This window comes from Sceloporus occidentalis, unplaced genomic scaffold (genome assembly GCF_023333645.1).
Source record: "Sceloporus occidentalis isolate IW3139 unplaced genomic scaffold, rSceOcc1.0.p SCAF_23, whole genome shotgun sequence".
NCBI classification, from domain to species: domain Eukaryota; kingdom Metazoa; phylum Chordata; class Lepidosauria; order Squamata; family Phrynosomatidae; genus Sceloporus; species Sceloporus occidentalis.
In genome coordinates this window covers 14,463,460-14,471,961 of record NW_028317003.1, presented here as the reverse complement: position 1 = coordinate 14,471,961, position 8,502 = coordinate 14,463,460, and positions in this window count along the sequence as shown.

Sequence of the window (8,502 nt, the reverse complement as noted above, 5' to 3'; positions counted from 1 at the left end):
AAATAGGTTTAAAAGACGTAGTGAATATTAAGTTGTGAATGTAGCTGAAGGAACAAGCTTTCCACAAATAGGGCAATGCTCTAAGGAGCTGACTAAACACATTACTTGATTTTATTACTCAGAAAAATGCAAAGATTTTAAGATAGAAGTTCCAACAGCTGCCGTCAGAAGAGAAAAAGCTAAATTATACATTAAGTACCATCTAGAAAATACTATCATCTGAGAAAACTATATGACTTTTTCCATTGGGGAATGAAGACTAATGTATTCAAGAAAGAAATCCTTTCCAAAAACGTGTTTGTTTTTTTTCTTTTGCAACAGCACATGTAACATATTAAATAGAAAAAGCATAACTTTGCAAGTCACACGCTTTCCATTAAATATTTAATGCACGGAATTTAAATTGCTATTTTCCATGGGTAATAAAGATAGTTGTAAGTGAACTTAATTTTATGTCACAGGTCACAGAGCTAGTGAACACTAAAAGTCTAACTATTGACAGCTTGAGTTTCTATGGAAATTGTAACCAAAATGCAAGTTTTTTTCTGTATGAAGGAATATGTTCATAAAATGTATACATTTATAACTTTGTTATTATTATTTATTGTTTTATACGTTATAGCGCTATCATATTTAGAAGTGCTGTCCAATGGGTAGACAGGATATAACAAGTCGTATATAACATAACAGTTTGACTTACAGAGACAACAGGTGAGGCGGGCCCTGCTCAGACCGGCTTACAATCTAGAGGGAGTTGGGATGTATTACACAATAGGTACAAGTGACGTTGTTAGGGATGGAGCAGCCACACTAGTAAAAGTATTTCAGGAGAGGGACTAGGAAAGGTGAGGTAAAGGAATATCGCCTGTGCCATCTTTGCCATCAAATATCTTCTCAGTGCCCCTAGATTGTATGTACTATATGTGCCACAAAACAGCTTGTCTGTGGCATCTGTGTGGCTAAACAGCTTGTCAAGGCCCCCAACTAGCTTGTCTGTACCATCTTTGCAGCAAACAGCTTTCCTCTGCCATCTTTGCCCTCAAACAGCCTGCATGTGCCGTCTTTGCTACCAAAAATATGAGTAGAAAATCCTAGTCGTGTGGGGAGGGGGTCATTTTGGGAGAGGTAGATAGACCATTTGTTCTGTAAAAGGGCCCAAAATTTCGGATTGGTGGTCCTGGTAGTATTCTTAATGGGTGGTGCCCTAGGCCTAACCCAAGGCAGTACCCCCTCTGTGGATACTGAGTAAAGCACTATACGTCACCTTGGCACAGTCCTCCATAGTGTAAATCATTGATCTCCCTTGTAATTGACCCACCGAGCAGCCCTAGGCCTATGACAGAATACATTACAGGCTATAGGTAGTTAGAAATAAGTAATAATAAATAACAGTGATAAACACATAGTAGTTTTTGAGTTGCAGGTTGTAGAAGATCTACTTACCTTTTGATATTGAGATTTTGGGCAAACAAGAAATAATGATATCTTCGGACAAACCATCTACTGCAAATAGGTAAAATGATCCCTGCTCCGTAACTCTGTAAATTACTAATGTTTATAACCTTCTTTGTGGTCAGAGTTTATGGAAATTGTATCAATGACTGCCCCTTCTGACAACAGGAAAGGATTATAAATATTATTTGACAGATAAGCTTTCAGTTCATATCTCATTAGTATGCAATATTTCATTTTTAAAAGAGCTCATTAACAGCTTTAACGGTTTAAATGAAACATTGCAACAGAGTTCCAAATGTTGAAAACAGTTTGTAATGCAGTAAAGCTTGGAGGTAATTCTAACAAATACAATTAACTGAGAACCTGAGAACTGATGAAGAAGAAAAGTTGTTTTGGAGCTTGGCTATTAAAGCTAGTTAATGGGGACCTTTTTGATGAAAGTCTTTCAGAAGGGACTATTGAAATCTCAGAGAATTTCATTTGTAATGGATGTTTGGTAGAGGAAATACTTGGCTCCTTCTTTGCGCCTGAAGAAGTGCTGCTGTTCTCAGACCGTGCAATACTTTGCCCAAAAAATGATGATTCGCTAAAGATGTACTCATTAGACTAGAAGGCAACACTTTTGTTTACAGTAGCATGGATACCATCTTGTCTGATGATGAGCAGGAAAAATCTTATTTTCCGGAGGAATTTTTAAATACATTGACACCTTCAGGCATGCCTACTCATAACTTATGTTTAAAGTTGGTTCAGTAATAATGCTACTCAGAAATTTCAATTATAAACAAGGCTTAGTGAAGGGAATGGTGTGTAGGTGGAGGTTCTATTGGCAGTTCCAAAGGAAATGCTGTTTTTATTACCCGGGTTGATTTGACACCTCCAGACCACCCTCAGTGATTTTTCTGTCATTTTGAAACAAGGTCCGTTTCCAGTACATTTAAGTTTTGCAATGAGCATAAACAAAAGTCAGGGTCAGACTTTAAGTAAGGTTCGAATATATTTGTCCTAACCCATATTTACAATTGTAATTCAGTTTTTCTAGAGCGATAGCTGAAAAAGCAGTCAAGGAGAAAATTCTTCTTACTCTCACTCAGGGTTGTTTGGTACCCTCAACTAAAGTAGTTTATTATCTAGTGTTTAATAAGTACTTGATTTGGTAATAATTCGAGAAACCAAGTCGATTGACAGTTAATGAACCTTATTTTTTTTACTACTATTAATTTAAGTTTTCTATTGGCACTAATGCATTTTATTCCATAGTGTAGTAAATCAGGAGCCAATTTCTTTTTCCTCCATACAGGGGAGCAGTATTATGCCCATTCCCTGCTAACCTCCTGCCAATTCTCTTACCCACTAAATAATGTTTGGACCAGTCACCCCTTGCAAGTGGCTAGCTCTGTCATTTCACAAAGCAACTGCCCCAGAAAGGGTTAAAGCTCTATGCAGCCTATCCTGGGAAGTACCAGGATATAGTAATTCCATCAGTAGTCTGTAAACCCAACATGATGATTCATAACAAACCACTTTGTGATACCCAAATACAACTTATTACACGTTAACTAGAGAAATCCCAAACTTTCAGTTGGCCATCCCTAGTCTATGGAATGAATTGTGAGTACAGTTCTTTTAAGGGGGGGGGGGGGGTATTTGTATAATGTTCATTACAAATATTTGTAATGGTAAGAAAAACTTTTGTATTTTTCCGTGATATTAACCATTATTAACAGTAAATGTTAATTCCCATTTTAAACCTAAACTTGCTTCACAGCATCTGGGCCATTTTTTACCAAAAAAGTATTTTCAATTTTTATATTGTTCTGTGTAGCTGATTTATTTCATCTTATTGCTTTACAAATCAGTTATATTTATCAACAGGATTTAGAGAAAATGTCCCACTGCTTGTTAAATATAAACCATGATGTTAAACTATTTCATTGTGTCTACAGAATTCCTCATTTAATTTATTAGCATGATGATTCCAGAATAATATATAACAATTTTTGTATCTACCATTAGCAGCCATAAACATTCGGGGGAAAGAATGTTTATCAATTGTTATTATATATTTCCGACTGAGAGTTGTAGAATTGGAGAGATGTGCTTTTGTACTTTCGGGTACCCTGTTACTAACATTTATTTGTTTTCTAGTTCATTTATATTATTTTGTAGATAGCAATAGCTCAAAATCTTGTATTTCTAAGACCCCTATCCATAAAATAAAGCTATGTAATAATCCAACTTTTTTCTTCAAGGGTTTGTCATACCGTACATGAAAAAGGAGCAAAATATCATAATACGTGGCCTTAAAGGAATAGTAAACCTTATATTTTCTTTTCAAAGGAAATGATGCAGAACGTTTAAAACACTTGGAAGTAAGGAAAGCCTTTGTGATGGAGCCATACATTCCATCACCGATAGTACTGGTATTAACGCTACTCAGTTTACCCAGTCTTATTAGTATTTTTATCTAGCTATAAAATACAAGACCTACGAAGCAAGGTATCAAACACCGCCATTTATTTTAGTCTCTAATCAAAATTCTTTTCTACTCACAATTTAAATTATATTTATTAAGACATCATATACAGGCCAGACTTTAGGTAGTCATCGTGCTTGGTGGGGGCTGCTGTTAGTGGCTGGCAAATATGGGTAATCTTTATATTTGTTGCCCCCACTGTGAAATTGTTTATCTGGACAAAAGTATGTTTAAGTTATATTTTTGACGGGAAGTTTGGAGGCTCTGATAAAGTGACCATATTTCTGTCTGACATTTCTTATTTGCATCCATTTTTAAGGCTGCATATCAGGAGTAATATTCTCTCTATTTATCAGTAGTCAACAGTATCGATTACTCAATTATTTAGGAAACTGAACTAATTGCTTAGTTTGTTATTTGGTTTATTAGAGAAATTGTAAAAGATTTGTAAGCAATTTGCTCTCGTGGATCAAACTGAGCAGTACAGTCTACTGGTATCTCTGATTAGGTGTTGTTAGGATTAAGTTCTGTCTGTAACTAGCAGATATTTCATTCCACTAATTATACGTAAGACACATAACACTTTCTTCATTTACAGGCTGAATATAATAGGAGGACTCCATCTAGTGAATCAAAAAGGGATTTCTTAAATGGTGACGTTAGAAAATATTTTAGCACATTCCATGTTTACTAAGGGTTAAATAGTATTTCCGATTGAACTATGGTTGGTTTTTTTGTTAACTGTATGGATCCAGTAAAAGGCAAACGTGTGATGACGATCAATACCTAACCAAAATATTCACATTTCAAAAAAATGAAACAATGTGGATGCATTTAATCACTTTTTTCTTTGTTTGATCAGAAGAAATCATTACCACGTGTACTGAAAATATTCCCACTTTATTTTTTAAAAAGTACAAGACCGAATATTAAAAAAAAATCAAAAATGACTGCCAACATTCCGTATGTAATATGACTTTCATTACATATTTTCACAAGTATCCCATTATGTCATATAAGTTTGTAAACCTTGCTTTTGATCAGTAAAAACATAAAATTGGATTATACGTGGGAAAAAACTCATCCAGAAATTTCACTGAATATCTGTAAACTATGGCCAAAATTGGTTGGATGCTTGGCATGCTTTCATAATTACAACCTTTTACTGTAAATCACTGAACTGTTTAAATATTAAAATGCTTACTTTGATTTTTTAATAAAAGGTCACTCAATTTTGGGCCATAAACCAGGGATCTGGCTTATATTCCCTCCCTATTCAGTACTATCCTAAAGGGCCAGGCTAAGCAAGCACTGGCTTACAAACAAATGATTGTCCCTGTAGGTGGCATCCCCTATAAGCTTGGCATACTAGGCAGAGCCTTATGTTGCCTTTATCAAAAGGCCAACCCTGAGTCATCATATGTGCATTAAACTAAATTCCGATGAGTACTGCTTGTCCATATGGAAACATATCTTCAATTTTTTGCCAGCCATTCTTTTAAAGGAAACAGGTGGTCAACCTGGCATGACCCTTGTATAAAAAACCTCAATATATACCTAGATCTTCTCCATAGTCCAGTATGGTTAAAATCCCAGCTTAAGGCTAGTTTTTGGCCCCTTACCTGGACTGTGTATTATGACTATAAAAGTTGATGACTTTGGTACTGTGGTGCTACACTGAGAATGTAGACTGGTTCTTAGTGTGCAAGGCTGCAGTTCCCTGCAAGTGGGCCCAACTTGGGTGGTCAGACCAGCAAAGTTAAGTTTTGCAGAGTAGCACAGGTGAAAGCTAGGAAGAAAGTCATATGGGTGTAGTTTTTTTTTCTGAAAGACTCTATACCTGGTTTCTAGTGATCATGCACTAGTTATTATCGTTAAAATTTAGAGATATAAAAAGATGCTTATTCTTCAATAAATAGATTTACTATTAATTCATGCAAAGTAATTGCATACACTAGATGCATCACTCTACTTGAAGCTTCCCAAGATCCCAAGATTAAAAAGAGCGATATGTTATGTTAGTCAACATTTGGGATATTAAGCAACATTAACATGTGTAAAGTATATTATACTTTTATATACTATTATTGTACTACTTGAGGGTAAAAACCTTTGCATAAATTTCTGCTGACAATTACCCCACATAAATCATGACCATTATGTCACACAACGCATCCAATGTTTCAGGAAGTAAATAAACCGGTCATGTGCATTGTGATGTCAGAAAGTCAATCTTCCGCATAACACAATACATTTGCTGGAGTGGCATTGATCTCAGACATGAACAAGCGGAACAGAAGAAACTGGGTTCCAGAGTTGATTTTTGTATGTAAAGTGAATATTTGTTGAGTATATAATTTTTTTCTCCAACAAACATCTTACGAACATTTCAGAGCTGGGGAATTTGGATGCCTATCTTGTTCTCTAATGACCTTCAAACCAATGAGTGGGATTTAGCCTTCTAAATCTGTAACAACAGTAAATAAAGTATTCAGTGTTCTAATTGGCATTACAGTTCCTGTTAAATTTTCACTTTCATCTTCTGTGCTTACACATTTTTTAATAAGATTAAGTTTGGTCTAGCAGACTCCTGAGAAATTTTGATCTCATGAGTATCCCTCATATATTTAACTATCTAATTAAAGGAAAAATTTCCCTATGCTGCTGCAGTAATACATTCAAGGCCACTTAATCTTTTACTTTCAGAAGCAGCGTACTTTCCCAAAAAATTAAGCAACTAAGAGGTTTACATACCTAAATGTATGTAATTGGAAACATATAACATACAATTGTGTCTATTAGTTTGCCATATGTCCTATCAGTACATTCATTACATTATACTGTGTAGCTTTTTGTGCCATATATTACTTGACAGGGGCACGCTGGCCCCTCAGGCCGTCTCAAAATTCTTCAAACAGGGCCTACTCATAGAGTCAGGAACACGGTCATGTAATGTGACATTATGTGATTCCACAGTAATAGTGTGCAACTCAAGCGAACAGTTAGGAAAAAAGACTCCATTGAAGGCAAGGTATGATGATGCTGTGATTTATGTAATAGTGTGAGTGTTAGTGTGTGCATTAGCATGTGTGTTAGGGTGAGTGCATATGTTAGTGTTTGTATAAGTTATCATGAGGGTGTATGCGTTAGCATGATTGTATATGTGAGAGGAGAGAGATGATAGAAACACCTTAATACAAAAAGTGAATTAACAATGAACAGGTGGGAAGTTTATTTCAAAGGAGAAGAAATGGAAGGTCATAATTTAAAACTAGAGGGTCAGAGGCTTATGTGTAATGTAAGATAGGTGGAACAGTCTCCCAGCAGGGGTGGTATAAGCTAATACAGTGAGGGACTTTAAACATGCATGGGATAGGCTTATGGCTACCCTGAATCTTAGATAATACCAAGGACTGAACCTGAGCAGATAGGACAAATCATTATCTTCTATGTTTCTATAAACCATGCTAAATACATGAATAGAATTAATGAGATATCTGACCACATGTTTCATATGTGCAGGACACATGCTTTGTGTATTTTACATCGTCCATATTTTGGCCTGTGTGTATGTCTTTAAAATGCATCAACATATTTTAATTGTTTACTTGAATTCTCAATAAAAGAATATATTAAACAGCTGAAATGGGTCAAAATGACCTTTTGCAATGCCAACATCATATTTAAAAAGGCTTTAAATGTGTAGCTGCAGTACAGCTGGAAACATAAGACAATCGCAAGTGTCTGCTTCTGCCGTCCAATGTCATTGTGTCATGATGCCCACAGTTAGTGTTTCTTGTAGTCCTATAATTTGTATCAAAATATTTGCACAATCGCATTTCACAAAGAGCTAGCTCTATTATGCTGCTGAGTTTTGCAGCCCTGCATTGTTGCTGTGCTGATCCCATCATAAGTGTGTTCAGAAGCATCGGGGCGATGTCACAGAGGAGGATCCCACCAGCAGTGTCATCACTCATACCAAAAGAACAGAATGCCTGAAAAGAGACTGGGCACTTAAATCCACTTAACTGTAACAATTCTTTGTGCAACGCCGCTGTTCTCGCCATGATTAGCGATGTAAACCGATGGCTCTTAGAGCCATGATGTTTTTCCTTTTCCACCTAGTCAAAGCCAGCCCTGTCATATAGGTTCTTCTGCCATGAGGTTCTCAACCAGGATCGCTATACATATCTCAGTTTAGTTAAATACCTGTAAATAGGGAACATCAACCTTTAGCATTAATGAACTGTGGTGTAGTGAACTGTACACCTATTTAACTACAACTTCTTGTATGTAATAATACATTTGGTCAATTTTCTTAAATATGGCACATTAATGGAGATAATAAACAATGACAGTCAGAAGTGGGGCAGCTCTTCAATATGAAAGGCAGGCCTTGAGCCATTCCCTGGTTATTCTATGGAGCCCATTCATCAAAGTGTCTAAACTTTCTCACTATTTAATGGAAAAGTCCTGGGGTCAGGTTCAGGAATTTTAGGGTCCATTATATTGATTGATCGCTTCCATAAATGTTGGCCTGGCACATCACAAATGAGAAGCAGGTTTCAGCA